Source organism: Anser cygnoides, chromosome 1 (assembly GCF_040182565.1).
Source record: "Anser cygnoides isolate HZ-2024a breed goose chromosome 1, Taihu_goose_T2T_genome, whole genome shotgun sequence".
Classification (NCBI taxonomy): Eukaryota; Metazoa; Chordata; class Aves; order Anseriformes; family Anatidae; genus Anser; species Anser cygnoides.
In genome coordinates this window covers 82,754,572-82,760,571 of record NC_089873.1, presented here as the reverse complement: position 1 = coordinate 82,760,571, position 6,000 = coordinate 82,754,572, and positions in this window count along the sequence as shown.

Sequence of the window (6,000 nt, the reverse complement as noted above, 5' to 3'; positions counted from 1 at the left end):
TCAATACAAACTAGGAACAACACAGCAGTGAAAAAGTGATTTTAATTCAAAACAGAAAGCAGAACACATCCCTGGTCATTTTAGATTTAGAAAAATTAATTAACTTTGACACGACTACAAGTGAGCTGGCTCATTGCATGTCTTTTGAAGTCCAAGACAATAATCTTAACAATCATGCTTAGTATAATTGGACTAAATGGAGAAATACATTTGAAAACGTCAAAATCACAATCAATATAATTGACCAGGAGCCATGGAACAGCTTTGTTACTCCCTCATGCAGCCAATAAATGTTCTATTTTCATGAGACCATCCCAGAGAGATTTAAATTTAAAATTATAAAGAATATGTTCAGTAACCTACAGGAAATGAGACAGAATTCCATTCAAGTCCTAGAGTTCTCACTGCAGATAGAAGTTTTGATGATAGACTTTGAAAAAAATATGGTTCTTGTCCCAGTGAGACATCAACTGATCTCAATTACTTTAAAGCTAATCAGTGTTAAGGATGCTGAAACTTAATAGTTTCTGATGGAGTACCATGGCTTACCTATGTTTCTCTGCTACTTGAAAAAAAATGCTTTTGCAAATTCTTTATACTGAAGATTAATCTTGTAAAAATCCTTGCTGTGCTGAGGAATGGAAATGCAGAATGAAGACACACAATGAACTTTGACAGTCATGTAGTGAGTTTGAGTCTAGATTAAAGGAAAATTTTCAAAATAAATATATATATATATTTGTCAGCATATCACCAAGCCTGTTTTCAGATCTTATTTGTGTATTTCTATATAACCCAGACTTCCATCTATCAACTTTTCATTTTTTGTTTTTGTTTTGAATTGCTCACATTAACCATTCCTGTTTTGGAGAGACATTTTTTGTGTTCAAAGTATAATTAATGATGTCAACTCTTGAGCTGGACTCCTTTTATTTATTTTATTTTATTTTATTTATTTTATTTTATTTTATTCATTTTATTTTTTATCATCAAGTGTATTGGTTTCTTTGACAAAAAGTATTATGTTACTTTTTGACTCCTAGGGAGTCAAAAACTGGTATCAGAATTGGAGAGTGGCACGGAAACAAAAAAATCTGTAACATGGATATCTTTGGTTCTTTTCATATGAGCTGTCCATCAAAGTTTGGTGGTTTTCCACTCATTTCTGTTTCTGTTAAAAAGCAACTTTAATTACAACAATCACATTTCTTTGAAATTCGTCTCATTTTATTAAAATGTACTCTAAAGCCCAGCCTTTCTTGAACACATCAGAAATTTCACAACAGCTGAATTTCTGCTATCAGCACAATACCCAGAAAGATCTCATTTCTTGTGTTTATTCAGCAAGTGATCCTCTGACTGTTTGTAGTTGTCTGCATCTGCTATGTTTCTGCTGTGCCTGTGCACACAGATACACATTGAAAAGGGAATTTTGTGTTATGTTTGTCGTGACAGTGGCCTGTACATCCACAAGCTCAGTGAGATTTTATCCAGCTCTCAGACTAACAAAGAAAATAAAGAGAACTGAAACAAAATTCAGTGCAGTTCAGAAACGCATGAGGGTGGCTGGACAGTGAACTCAGGCATATAGTTACTCTGCGGGGGAAGGGAGAAACCTGGAATTTCACAGTATTTTTTTAGCACATCCCAAGGGTAAGGGTGGGAAAGCCATTACTTGGCTCATTGATTTCAATGACTGTTTTGTCTGTGTGGAGAATATGAATAGACACAAGTGAAAATTTCAAAAAAAAAAAAAAGCCTAGGTATTAATGAAATTAGCACAAATTTTATGAAAAAAGCTACCAAAATAGATACGCTTATCAGAAATTGAGGCATTTGGGTGTTTTCTATCTGTAATGGTTACAGAGCTGAATTCTGAAGGCTTTATTCAGTGCTTTCCTAAAACAATGATAGCCGTGAATTGCTTGTCTGGAAAGTACGAAAACCACATACCTCAGTACAAGGATGTTATCTTCTGCCAGCTGGTAACCTATGGGTGTTCAGAAGTGCACAGAAGCAAAGAGATGGGCAAGGTAGGGAGCCAACCTTGTGGATGGGTTTACACTTTGCACTAACATTTCTTAGAACTGAAAAACAAAAACAAAAAAAATCTGAAGTTGTTTCTTTTTTTCCTACACCCATCTGATTAGGCATCCACAATATTCTTCATAGTGAAAGATAACAGTGGGGGCTTCCCTTTCCCTTTCCCTTTCCCTTTCCCTTTCCCTTTCCCTTTCCCTTTCCCTTTCCCTTTCCCTTTCCCTTTCCCTTTCCCTTTCCCTTTCCCTTTCCCTTTCCCTTTCCCTTTCCCTTTCCCTTTCCCTTTCCCTTTCCCTTTCCCTTTCCCTTTCCCTTTCCCTTTCCCTTTCCCTTTCCTGTTCTTTCCTTTTTCCTTTCCCTTCCCTTTTCCCTTTCCCTTTCCATTTTCCCTTCCCTTTCCCCTTTTAAACCTTTCCAGAACTCTGAAATGCTTTTAACTTCAATGTCTTCTATAAAAAAACATATTTAATAAATATTCTTTGATCCCACCAGATTAATTCATCAGTTGAACTGTTTAATCCTTCTACCTAAGTATATAGTAGTATCATAAACTTCTTGAACTTTGTACAAAAACAGAAAGTTCCTGAAAGACTAGGAAAATATATAAAGTTATGGATACAAGGGCCTAAGCTTGAAATAGAATATCTAAAATAGAGTTCTGCTAAATTAGTGGTCTTTCCTGAGTTATTAACCTGAGCCCGGGAAGGAAATCATAAAGATTTGAAACACTGTGTACAGGAGGCGAATGCTTGAAATATTCTCCGCTGTTGAAACTTTTCAAACTATAATCCACAGAGTAGTTCAGTACCTTCCCAGTGTCCCTAACAATAGTGAAGACATTTTAATCTTTGGCAAAATTTAGGAAGTACACAGGAAAACTCTTACTGTGATATTTGACTGTTTGACAGCTATTAATCTAACATTTCACAATGCCAACTTGAAATTGAATGAAGTAATGTTATAATTACTCCTCCAGAAAATGCAATAGAGCCAGAGTTGAAACACAGCAGCAAAAAATACCACAAACAAGCTTAACATTAATATTGTAAAATCTCTTTATTGAAAAATCTCTTTAGATACCACCTGACATTCTGTGGAAAAGGTGCCTTAACGCTACTCATCTGATGAGGGTAGGTGGAACCTTCATATTGTAAACCAGGAAAATCATCAGTGTGTGATTTCCTCTTAAATCTGTCTCCTCAGTGACCTTACCCGAAGGGTGAACCTGCTAGAGAGTTCCATTCATGATCACTTATAATTTTACCAGACTTTTTCTCACTGATTACAGGATATAAATTACTGTCTGCCTCCTGCTTCAGTCTAAGTAAAATATCATGTGTGAACAGCCATGGTTAATGATGATCAGATGCCTGGATCTCAAACTATGACATCTTTCTTAGGACAATTTTGAATACCTACTGCCTCTAACATCATCTCCCTTGTTAACCTTGGTTAAGTCCATTGTGGCAAAAATAAATAAATAAATAATGTGCATTGTCAGTTTTGTATCTTCCGCTTAGGCTATCCAGAGTTTGAATTTTCAAATCTTCCTAAGCCCTCATAGAAGCTAGAGGGAAAAAATAAAATTTCAGTATGTTTTAAAATCAGGCCACGAATGCTTGAATTTGGTGGTAGACTACCTTACGTATAAAAATGAATTGTTGAAGAGCAACAAAGGAATGGAGCCAGGGAACCTTCTGGAACACAGGGAACACAGGGAACCTTCTGCACAGATGCTCAAATAACCCAGCTACATATTGTTGTAATATTCAGTCAGGTTCTTGCAGAAAATAAACAGAAGGGAATAGGGCATATGAGTAAAGAGCAGCTCTGTGCTCTTCAGGAGTTGTGCAGATGAACAGACATGAGATCCTATGAAAGTATTGGCTTTATCAGGAAAACATGAAGTTGCTCAGCTGAAAGAGTCAGGCAGACACAAAAATTAATGTTTTTCTATAACTTGTTTGAAGCTACCCTCTTAGGAAGTAGTTTCTCCCAGGAAAAGAAAAAAAAAAATGTATATACAGAGAAAAATACAGCTATGCTCCTCAAGAAGGGACAAAAACTCTAAAGTAAAAGGTGTAGTTGTGCTGCCCATAAGCTAATCCTATCATTACTTCCTCCACCAGTTTCAAAATAGAAGTTTAAGATAGAAAGCAGCCCAGCCTAGAAGATTCAGCAGTCAAAGATCATCCTACATATAGAGATAACTAAGTGGAGTAAGATGTGCATCTGTCTGCTAGCCGTTTATGACGGTTCGAGTGTGCATCTAAAATCAATGTGTACTTCCATGTCTTTTTAATTTTTTCATCTTTGCCTCTAACATTTTAAATAAACAAAACCATCTCTGAATGCAGAAGTGAACTTAAGAAGTTTGCCACAAAACAAAAAATCTATGAAAACCCTAAGCCTGCAACTCTGATCTTGATTCCAAGAAATATGTGGCATCATTGTGCAGTCCATTTTATTAAAGAAGAGAAAAAACTATGAGAATGCTACTAACTAAAAATAGTAGTGTGCCATTTCTGCATACAAAAGGGGCACTAGTATTGTCTGCTAGTTTTCTTTTGATTTTCATGTATAAATTCTTTCTACATTCCTTAATAAGTGTAATTATATCCAATTCAGATACTTTAATCATGAAGTCATAATCTTCCCAATTCAATTCCTGGTTAATGATTATACTGGATGGTATTTCATAACTGTTCTGAGGTTTTTATTTTGATATAGAATTCTAATTTGATTCTTCTCAATATATGTGTTGTCAATATTATTTATAGTTAAATTAAAATTCTTAATAGTAGAAAGCCAGTGAGCATAACAAAGCTTGCTGTTAAGAGCTCCACAGATGGCTAGAATGATGTTCTATTATGTAGGTTCATCAAGCCATGGAAAAATGTCATCATTTGGTAGCTCTTTCCCAGAAAATTAATTAATAAAGTAGTATCAGATCATTATCGAACACTTTTCATAGTGTCATGTGTAACAGAAATGGGCTATTATTAATATACTTCAATTAAAAAGTAACTCTCACACCAAAACTAATCATTTAACTGGACTTAGTAAATAAAAGATTTTCCAGGAAGAATAAAATTGCATTGAGAGCTACTCAGTTTTGGTTATTTTCCTCCTATACTTAATCTCAATGAGAAGGCTTTATATGTTTGTCTCCAACCAGTGAAATCCATAGTAAAGGGAAGGTAAAATATATATATATATATATATATAAATTATCAAGACAAGAATATAAACCTTTACAAATAAATCATCCCATTTTCAGTTCTAGCAAGACTCATCTGTGTTGGCATCCTCTCAGATGTCTGCAGCATGGCTAGTATTTTTTACCAGGTGTTAAATGACCCCTGTATTGAAAGCAAAGAATAAGCAAAGAATTAAAGAATTATAAATGATACTCAAAACCATGAGGAAGGGTATTCAGTCCACCATTATAAAAAGAATACAAGTTGGAAGGACTGATAGTTTCAGAATAACCTTCACGATACACTCTGCTGGAAGACGCAACCACTATTTGAAAGAAATTCATGAAGTCTATCGTTCAGTTAACTTTGGGAAGTACCAAAATGTATGATAAAACACCTAAGAAGAAAGATGACCATCAGACTATAATCACTGACTCCTCCAATATCAGTGTTGCACTTTCATCCTGCTTTTGATCCCACAGATTTTACATATACATTATGACTAACAAAAAGGGCATGTCTTGCAATTTGCCATGGATGTGTGGTCAAACTGGTGGACAAGTTGTTCAATCAGCACATGTGCCTAGACTAACAGCTGACTGCTGGATTGGAACATTCTAGCCAATAGCAGTCTAATCAACAACCTGTCAATTAACACTGTCATTGATTAAGATAGTAAAATTAATTAGATGTCTTATGCTTCAAACTTTTATTCTTATATCTTGTTCATGTCAATAAATAAATAAATAAATAAATATAA